The sequence below is a fragment of the Wolffia australiana genome, chromosome 7 (genome assembly GCF_029677425.1).
Source record: "Wolffia australiana isolate 7733 chromosome 7, ASM2967742v1".
NCBI lineage: Eukaryota > Viridiplantae > Streptophyta > Magnoliopsida > Alismatales > Araceae > Wolffia > Wolffia australiana.
In genome coordinates, this window is record NC_135841.1 from 15,226,740 (window position 1) to 15,237,909 (window position 11,170).

The window sequence follows — 11,170 nt, forward strand, 5'->3', positions numbered from 1 at the left end:
CATAACGGTATGTGGACACTCATTCCTCCTCGCCCTCATACTCGTGTGCTTGGGTGCAAGTGGATTTTTTGCCTCAAGACGAATCCGGATGGTTCTCTTGTCTGCTACAAAGCCCGTCTCGGGGCTCACGAACTATCGTCAAACCGTCGGCCTGGATTACCAAGAGACGTTCAGCCCCCATCATCAAGGTAATTTATATCCGTCTCCTTTTATCTATTGAAGTCTCTAAATGGCAGTTCATCCACCAACTCCATGTAACCAATGCTTTTCTACATGGTGATCTCCAAGAAACAGTGTATATCCAGCAACCCCCTGGTTTTAAACATCCTCAGTTTCCTTCTTATCCATGTCTACTTCGAAAATCCCTCTACGGTCTAAAACAAGCTTCCCGCGCTTGGTTTCTCAAATTGCCTACCTATCTTCTCTCTCTCGGATTTTTCGGCTCTCGAACTGATTCTTCCTTTTCATTAAACTTACAACCACTTCTCACTTATATCTCTTAGTCTATGTCGATGACTTTCTTGTCATTGGTCGGATTCTTCTCAAATTCAATCACTCCTCACCTCTCTCCTCAAAGTCTTTGCTATTCAAGACCTCAGACCAGCTCGTCATTTCCTCACTCGCATAAACTCCTTATATCTCAATCCAAATACCTCTTCAACATGCTAACATGCAAAATTGTAATCCCACCATTACTCCTGCTCCTCCGACATCCACTACAGTGACATCCGAACCCCACAATGTGACTCTCTACCGCCAGATCGTGGGCTCTCTTCAATACCTCACCATCACGCCTCCTAACATCTGCTATGCCATCAACGAAGCTTGTTAGCACATGCATGATCCACAACCCGTCCACTGGAAAGCAGTCAAGCATCTTCTTCGCTACCTTCAAGGTACCCCTAATCGCTCCCCCACCTTTTATTCAGACATGCATTCCCAATTAAGTATCTTCAGTGATGCTGATTGGGCGGGCAACACGCACGTCCTATGCTCAACCAGCGGTTATCTCATCTACCTCGGCACCAATCTCATCTCTTGGAACTCTAAGAAACAAGCCACCGTCTCAAGATATATCACTGAAGATGAATACAAGGCTTTGGCCAATGAAACCTCAGAGCTCATTTGGATTCAGTGCCTCATGCGAGAACTTCATCTCCATCCAACTACGCCACCCATTCTATGGTGCGACAACCTTGGAGCCACCTATCTAGCTCAAAATCTGGTCTTTCACTCACACACCAAGCACATAGAAATTGACTTCCTCTTTGTTTTTGAATGGGTGATGGGAAATCAAATTCACATCAAATTTACACTGAGTCAAACACAATTTTCTCACCAAGAGTAGTGTTTGTCCAACCGATATCCATCCGATATTCAATATCAGACAACCGATATCTAATATCGGTAATAAAACTGGGACGGTGTCTGATATCGGATATCAGATATCAGTCGATATCCGTCTTTGGGGTGTGGACGGATATCGGTGAGGGATACCCGTGATCTACGGACGAGATGGATCTCAGATACCTTATATCGGTTATCTCGGGGTTTTATGTCATTGTTTTGATTCAGACTAAATCAAAAATATTTATGAAAATTTTCCACTTAAATACTCTATAATTAAAAGTGGCTGGTGCATTACACAATAAAAAAGGCATCCTCCTAAAAGCAAAAGTTCCTATAGGACAAGTAAATGTGGTATTTTCTTGAACATATTCATCTATAGCAATTTGATTATAACCTGAATAAAGAAAACAAAAATCTTATTGTCTTGAAAGTTTTTCTAAAATTTGATCAATAAATGGAAGAGGGTAATGGTCTTTCTTAGTAGCTAAATTCAATTTCTTATAATCAATGCAAACTCTCCATCATGTTGGAACTCTAGTTTGGAGTTCTTCCCCTTGTTCATTCCTATGTACAGTTATTCCAGATTTTTCCTAGGCACAACATGAATAGGGCTCACCCATGGGCTGTCAAAAATTGCATCAATAAAACCCGCTTTTAACAATTTAATGATTTTATTTTTAACCACCTCTACCATTTGAGGATTTAGGCACCTTTGAGCCTCTCTAGATGGTTTGATGTTATCCTTAATAAAAATCATGTGCTCACAGACCTCTACTATTGCCATGAATATCATCAATAGACCATACTATAGCTGAGTTATGCAAAGATAAAACTTTCAACAATGCATCTTCTTGATTGGAAGATAAATGAGAAGAAATAATAATTGGGTAAGTTCTATGGGGTCCTAAAACGAAATCTTCATAAGGTAGAAGTTTGAGTTCTAATTTAGATGTACACGTATTATTTGGAACATCAATATCTAGATCATTTGTTTCATTTTCATCTTCATAAGGACCAATTGAGTTCAAAGGGGATGCATGCAACTCAGAATATTTTTCATCAACAAGATCACAAACACATGCATCCTCACCAGAATTTTCAGGGAATTTTAGAAGCATACAAATCTGAATTTCTATCTTCTCTTGGCCAACTTTGAGTTCAAGTGTCCCCTCGCCCCAATCAGTGGTTGCTTGGGCTGTTGCTAAAAAAGGTCTACCAAGGATTATAGGTGCATGACTTAAATTTTCAGTAACCTTTAAATCTGCTACAATAAAATCAACAGGAAAAAAATAATTATCTACTCTCACAATCACATCCTCTAGCTTCCCATATGGTTGTCTGATTGATCCATCAGCTAGCTACAACACTATCAAAATTGGCTCTAATTCTCCAAATTTAACCATATCATAAATAGCTTTAGGCATAATATCCACACTTTCCCTTGAATCTAAAAGTGATCTACTAAATATCATTCCCCCAATTTCACATATAATCAATGGAACTCCTGGGTCCCTTTTCTTCCTAGGAATTTGATTTAATAGAATAGAACTAATACTGTCAGATAATTCAATCCTCTTTTGCTTTCAAGGTGGAGTACAAAGAATTTTCAAAAACTTTGGGTATGAAGGAATATTCTGAGCTGCATCTACCAAAGGATTAGTGTCACACGTCAAATCTCAAGCTACGTCTCTTGCTCAAATTTGACGTGTGCCAGCCTCAGTGCCTGGAGCGGAAGTCTTTGCAATTGCATAAGATCGCATAGAAGGGGTTAGAGGATATGGTGGGGACGCAGCCCCGTCAAGGAATGGGGTCATTGCATTCATATCATGAAAGGTTACATCATAGTTGGGACAATTACATGGGGGACGATGATGGTTGATACAAACGAACGAGACGTGGCGCCTTGCGCCAAGGTAGTGTCACCTTTCCGCCTCAAAGCCGTCGCTACGCATGCGCGCGCCTGCTCAGCCGCTACATATGTGCCCCTGGTCGGGCGCCGCGCGCCGGCGGGCATGGCGATCACACACGCCACCCCTACCTTGACGATTGCACAGGCCACCAGTACCCGCGCCGACACCTTCACGTGCAGTCTGCGCAATGCCATCGCATTCAACGCCTCAAGCTGGGCCCTGCGCTCCCAGCACTACCCCCGGGAGAGCTACGCGTCCTCTATGCCCCCTCGATGCTCTTAGTGTGACACATGCCTTAATCTCCTACGATAAGTCTCCAAACCTGCACCCTGCACACACAATCTGCGTGCTGTTCGCACGGCCACTACATGCCACCCCGCACAACTCCGCGCGCTGAACCCGCGGCACGCCGCCCGACTTGTACGTCCCGCGCCTACGCATGACACTTCGCGCTCCCGCGCGGCGCTTGGTGCTGGCACGCAAGACTTGGCGCGCGTGCTCATGCCTCTCATCCGGCGCGTCTAGCACGCACAAACTTCACCTGATCCATCCCACCTTGGGCTTGGACAAGCACGCACACTGTCTATAGTGTATCACGACATACAGAGGCGATGGCCCGAAAGATCAAGTTTGGGCATCGCTACCCATAATGACGCAGTCCTTTAATATCGTGAGTCTCCAATGCGAACACGTTGTCCCAATAAGCACGTAGGCCTCTGGGAAGGGAATGTCGCCTAGTTAGGGGACTAACACGCTCCTAGTGCCTGAACTTGTTGACGCCCTTGTCGACACCTGCTGCTCCACTTCATATGCTCGTAGTAGGTCCTCATATTTTGATAAGTCCGAGTCACGCTCCCACGTTGCTGATTAGGTACTCAATCTTGGCATGGTTAGGTTGCTGATTAGGTTCTTCCACTTGATTAGGTACTCAATCTTGTGATAGCAACCATGTCGTCCTCCTCGGTCAATTTCTCTCTTTTCCAGGATTGCTTCTTCTTCCTGATCAAAATGCACCCGCACATTCGGCGCTGCACGTTGGGGCTGGTTCCTCGTCGCATCTTCGGGATCTGGTACATATTTCTTCAGAACCGACACATGAAGACCGGATGGACCGCCAGCCAACGTGGAATGTTGAGCCGGTAGGCAACACGTCCGATCTTCGCTACCGCCTCGAAAGGTCCATCATAGCAGGGTACTAGACCCTTATGACGTTGCTTTGCTTGCTTTGTCTTCAACATCTGCGCATTGGTCTTCAACAAAACCAGGTCACCAGCTTGGAACTCTACATCCCTCTTGTGTTGATTGACATACTTCATTCTCTGAGCAGCACATTCCAATGCCTCGCGGGCTTTCTCAATGCGAATATGATAGTCGCACGCAAAGCAGAAGGTCACGGGGAATTGTCCATTCTCCTTTCTCTTCACCACTTCCGGAGGAGTTAGCGGCTGTCTTCCCGTTGTAATCTCAAACGACAAGTGATCTGTAGCCGAGCTCCTATTGATGTTGTGTGCAAATTGCGCTGCATCCAGCAGCTCCACCCAATTCTCTTAGTCGACCGAAACGTAGTGCCGTAGATATTCTTCAAGCATTGAGTTTACACATTCCATCTGACCATCCATCTAGGGGTGGAAGCTCATAGAAAATTTGAGTTTGGAGCCCACGTACTTAACACCGACTCCCATAAAGGACACGTGAATCTTGTATTGCGGTCGCTAATGATGTCCAATGGAAGACCCCAGTACTTTACCACACAGGACATGAACAGACGAGGCACGTCATCTGCGTTCACCTCCGACGTGGTGGGGATGAACGTTGCATATTTGGAGAAATGATCCACGACATCCGAAATGGCATTGTGCCTACCCACACGCAGAAGGCAAGTGATAAAATCCATTGAAATTTGGACTCCCACGGTCTGCTTGCCCTCGCGAGATATTCCAGTGTTCTTGTAACCTTTGCCTGCTACGTATTGTCTTGTTGACCCACCAGGCATGAACAAACATATGCCTCCACATCTCGTTCCATTCCTGGCCAGTGATAGCTGCTGAACAGGAGTGCAAGCATTTGTGCCTGCCCTGGGTGTCCGGCGTGGGGTGCGTCGTGTTCTTCGTAGAGGAGTTTTTGGCGCAACCCACCTGCACGGGGCACATATGGCTTGTTCTCGTTTGCATAGATAATGCCATCTTCCATCAAGAATCTCCTTGTCTCGCTAGTAGCAATGCCCTTCATGAGACGAACAACTTATGGATCATCTCCCAACGCCAACTTGATTTCATAAAGAATGCTTCCTTGGACTACTAAAAGTGCGGCCACAAAAACTTCTGGTTCCTTGCAGCTGAAGACGTCGGCTACTTGATTGGCACGCCCCGGCTTGTACTTCAAGATGAAGTCAAACTCCGCCAAGAAATCCTGCCATCTCGCTTGCTTTGGGGTCAGCTTCTCTTGGGACTCAAAGCAACTGGTGGCCACATTTTCAGTGCAGACCATGAATTTCCCGCCAATAAGATAGTGGCGCCAAACTATCAGGCAATGTACCACCGCAATCATCTCCTTCTCGTGCACTTAAAATCTCCTCTCTGCATCATTCAACTTGCGGCTCTCATAAGCCATGGGGTGTCCGTCCTGCATCAAGACACCACTAAGTGAAAAGTGTGAAGCATAAGTGTGTACCTCATATGGTTTGTCGGACGTGGGCAATCGGAGAATCATTTCACTAGAGACTGCACTCTTCGACTTTTCAAATGCTCTTTGACATTGGCCTGTCCACTACCACTTAACGTCCTTCTTCAACAAATTTGTTAAGGGGTAGCTAGTCGAAAGAAGCCTTTGACGAACTTCCGGTAGTAATTAGCTAGACCAAGGAAAGATCTCAACTATAGCAATCCCTTCGGCTCTGTCCAATTCCTGATGGCCTTCACGTCCATGCGCACAATTCCCTTCCTGACTAGGTGTCCGAGAAACTCAATCTCTTACAAGGCAAACTCAAATTTCTTCAGATTGAGGTAGAGCTCGTGCTTCTTCAAATTGGCCATCACCTTCCTCACATGCCTCACATGGTCATTCAAATTCGGGTTGAGGTAGAGCACGAGAATATCATCCAAGTACACAATGACAAAATTACCGATATAGTACAAAAAATAGAGTTAATGAGGCAACATAAGGTAGCAGGAGCGTTCGTGAACCCAAAAAGCATCATAAAAAATTCAAATGATCCATAGCGCATCACACACGCCATCTTCGGTTCGTCCCCCTCCTTGGTCCGCACTTGTTGGTACCCGCTCTTCAAGTCCATTCCTGAGAAGTAGCGAGCCTCGCCAAGCGTGTCATACACTCCCTTGGCCACGCCAACGATGTCTCGGGCTTCCAAATTGACGGCCTTGATCTTCCCTGTACTTGGGGAAAGCTTCAAGCCAAGCTTCTTCGCTTCTCTCTCAGCGAGGACGTAGTGTGTCGCCCCCGTGTCGACCATGGCCATGGAAGGTTTGATGTTTATCACTACTGAGTCGTGCAAGAGGTTCAAACCCTCATACTGGACTGGGGCGCCAAGCACTAGAGGGGGTTTAGGGTCACCGTACTGCTACCCATAGGAACATCCCATTGGGCCGGCAGCATGACCATCACATTGATGTTGGTGGCCGTCGTCGTACCCTTCGGGCAATCCTTAATGAAGTGGGAGCCTCAACAAGCAAAATATGTCAACTTGTTGCCCCCACCGCCTAGAGTTGTTCTACATAGTCTTGGGCTTTTGCCCTTATCTTAGCCTTTGGCATGTCCTGTCTTAAATTTTCTCTTTAGGCCTTGACTGTTTGGGTTTGCTAGTGCCTCGGCGCGTTCTTGGCGTGGCCTGTCTTAAACTTTCTCTTCAGGCCTTGACTATTTGGGTTCGCTGGTGCCTCAGTGCGTTCTTGGCGCGGCTTGTTCCACTTCCCGGATTTCTCCTCTGACTTGGCGGGTATGGTGGCACAGAGCTTTGTTCCTTCCACAACTTTGTAGACCGAGTTCACGTCTCTACAATGCCTCCTCTGAAGCTCTGTCTGGGGCCAATGGGGAGGTCTCTTGGCAAAGCGGTAGAGCTTGTCCGCCTCAGACATGTCGGTGATCCTCCTGTTTATGGACACAAACTGGCCCACATATTCTCTTGGATTACCTATAATTCTGAGAACTTCAAGTTCTCCCCTCACGATCCACGTCGCATTGTGCGGCACAAAATTTTCTTTTATTTCCTGCACAAAATCTTCCTATGTAGGAGGTGGCCAGTTCCCACACTCCTCCTGATGACGCCACCACAACTTTGCCTTATCTGTGAGGAAGTAACTCGCATGAAGCACTTTCTTTTCTTCTGAGAGTTCCTTGTTCCCAAAATATCGGTCACAATCTTACAGAAAATCCGCCACTGCTTCTTCTGTGGGACCCGTCGAACCGTGGTGGCGGGAGTGAAAATTTCTCTCCTCCGTCGCTGCTACGACGGGCACTGGAGCTTCTCCGAGTCTCTCCACCTTCAGGTTCAGGGTCAACACCATCTCCGTGAGCAGGCATATAGTATCCTCGAGCTGTAGCACAATGTCCTCAAGGACCTCTTGTCTCTGGCGGGTCTCCACCCTTGGCTCTCCTACATCCGATTTGCCTTCGTCTCGGTACTTGTCAACTTGGGTCTTCAAACCCAAGAGGTTGTTTTGTAGGAAGCGGGTGGCAGCCTTTGTTGTTTCTCTTTCTATCATCGCTCTTCGCGTAGTTTTGCGCGAAGTGGTTCCATCTCCTCAACCGGGTTCAGGAGCACAAGGGGAAGTAATCCAACCTGGCTCTAATACAAATTGTCACACAGTCAAATCCCGAGCTTGGTCTCTTGCTCAAATCTGACGTGTGCCAGCCTTAGTGCCCGGAGCAAAACACTGAGCAGCCTTGATCTCTTGCAGTGGAAGTTTTTGCAATTGCTTAAGATCACATAGAAGGGGTTAGAGGAGATTGTGGGGATGCATCCCCGTCAAGGAATAGGGTCATTGCATTCATATCATGAAAGATTATATTGTAGTTGGGACAATTACATGGGGGAACACAAGGGGTGATACAAACGAACGAGACGCGGGGCCTTGCACCAAGGTAGTGTCACCTCTCTGCCTCAAAGCCACCGCCGCTACGCGTGTGCCTGCTTCACCGCTACACATGTGCCCCCGGTCCGGCGCCACGCGCCCGGGGGCATGGCAATCACACATGCCACCAGCACCCGCGCCAACACCTTCGCGCGCAGTCTGAGCAACACTAATGCATTCGACTCCTCAAGCTGGGCCTTGTGCGCCCTCTATGCCGCCTCGGCGCTCTCAATGCGCCACATGCCTTAGTCTCTTGGTGGGATGTCTCCCTACCCGCGCCCCGCACACACAATGCATGCACTGCCCGCGCAATCACTGCATGGCACCACACACAACTCCGCGTGCTGCACCAGCGGCACACCGCCCTAGCTTGCGCGTCCCGCACTTGTGCATGGCACTTCCTACTCCCGCGCAGCACTTGGCGCTCACACGTTGCGTTGGTGCCAGTGCGTGGTGCTTGGCACTGGCACGCAGCACTTGGCGTGCACGCGCTCACACCTGTCGGCCGGCGCGCCTAGCACGTGCGAACTTCACCTGATCCGTCCCACCTTGGGCGTGGACGGGCACGTGCACCATCCAAAGTGTATCATGACATACAATGGTGATGGACTGAAAGATCAGGTTTGGGCCTCGCTACCAATAATGACTCAGTCCGTTAATATCGTGAGTCTACAACGCGAACACACCCTCCCAATAGGCCTCTAGGCAGGGAATGTCGCCTAGTTAGGGGCCTAACAATTAGTGATAGTAGCTTCTTTAAAAGTTTTAAGCAAGTGGATGAACTTTAGAAGGCTTTAGAGCTTGGGGAAAAGGAATAGGGGTACATAGTGTTTTGGATTAGGTTCTAGTGTGGTTTTTTTCTATAGAGATTTTTCAGGATCTTCTCTCAAATCATCAAAAATTCTATTATCCTCCTCCATATCAGGTTCCGCACAAAGTTTTTTCTCAAATGGATCAGCTAGTTCCTTCCCATTCCTTAATCTAAAAATTCCACTTAAATGCACATGTTCATGATAAGATTCATGAGATTCAAATGTTTCACTACATGGAGCATGTTCTGAATCATCAATATAATGATCAATAAAAGAAATATTTCTAGGATTAACATTGGGTTGGGTTGGAAGTTGACCTGAATTTTGGCTAGGAGTGACAAAGTCATCCATTTTACCTTTATTCTTGTCACATCTGGAGTTCCCTTGATAACTTTGATCTCCTTGTCCAGCATTCTTCCTCTCCAGATTCTCCATTCTAGCCTCCATTCTTCTTTGGTTTCTCCAAGAATTCCTCTTGCTTGAGTATTATCGGCTTCAACATGTCCATCATGGAGTTAGAAGATGAATCTTGAGAATTTAAAATAAAATGAGGATGAGGGTTAGAAGCAAAATTCTGATAATTTTGGTTGTCCTGCTGATGATATGGACATGGCTGGAAGCTGCTTTTCCCTTCTCTGATCCATCCCTGATTCTCATAATTGCCCCTCTCATTCCAAACTCCTTGCATGAGGTTATTTCCCTCATAAGCATTCACCTATTCAACAGTAGGACAAATGTCATTAGTATGATCAAAACTCTCACAAATGGAACAGGAAAGCTCTTCAACAAAGCCTTACCCTCTTTGCCTAAGTCCCTCTCTACCTTATCTTTCCATAAATCAGGTTTCTATTGCACTAACATCAATTGGCCCTCCACGTTTTGGCCCTGAAATTCTCCCATTGTGACTCAAGCCCTGATGATATGCACAACTATCTGCCAATTTCTCAATAATACTAGAAGCTTCATCGATTGTTTTATTTATAAATGTACCGCCACTAGCACTATCTACTCTACCTCTCTCATGGTCATTCAACCCGTCATAAAAATTTTGAACTATTTTCCAATCAGGAAGACAATGATGAGGACATTTTATAGTAAGATCTTTCAAACTTTCCCACGCTTCACTAAAAGAATCAGATCCCTGGGTAAAATCTCTAATTGCTTTCCTATAGGCATTAGTCCTTCCGACTGAATGAATTCTTTTGCAAAGAACATCTCTCCATCTCACTCCAATTCTGAAAATTTTTACCCACATTTCTGAACCAATTTTTTGCCTTATCCTTAAGAGTATGAGGGAACATTCTCAGTTTCAAAGCATCTGAAGTCACTCCTGCAATGTTATAAGAATCACATGTCTCCACAAATTCATATAAATACTTATATCTTCATTTAATTTTCCATAAAATGATGGAAAAATTTGATAAAGATGAGGGTCTATTTTAAAATTCACATTCACATCTATGGTCCCATGGACCCTAGGATGAATGTTACTCTCATCTGGCTCATAGAAGTCCCTCAATCTCATCACTTTATTCACATCATTACGAATAGCCATATCCTTAATTTCTTCAACAAACATCTCCTCAAATTCTGCACAAGTGTCTTCCAAATTCTTAGTATTTCCAACAGATTCTAAAGCTATTAAACGTGGGTTCAGAGATCTTCTACCTTGAATAAAATGAGTAATACGAAGAAAATAAAAATAACTACAACATATATCTAAAGCTAAAAGTTTAGAGTTCACCAAGTACTCGTCTCCGTTTCCACTAAAAAAAATAATATCCTTGCACTTCAAACTTCAGTCAATCATACACCAAACGGAAATAGAAGAAATGCTAAACCTAAAAAAAATTAAGAAATCAAATTCGCATTGCCTCCCCAGCAACAGCGCCATTTGATAAGCCCAAATTTAGAGGTTTTATGTCATAGTTTTGATTCAGACTTAACCATTAATATTTATGAAAATTTTCCACCTAAATACTCTATGATTAATATAGGGAAAGTAAGGGGT

The 11,170-nt window shown here is 45.5% G+C and overlaps 1 non-coding gene across 1 annotated transcript; it reads left to right on the forward strand.

Moving 5' to 3' along the window:
* Positions 1-10,228: 10,228 nt before the first annotated feature.
* Positions 10,229-10,327, forward strand: LOC144706257 (small nucleolar RNA R71). Its single transcript, XR_013582224.1, has one exon. It is a non-coding gene; the product is annotated as a small nucleolar RNA R71 (small nucleolar RNA).
* Positions 10,328-11,170: the final 843 nt, after the last annotated feature.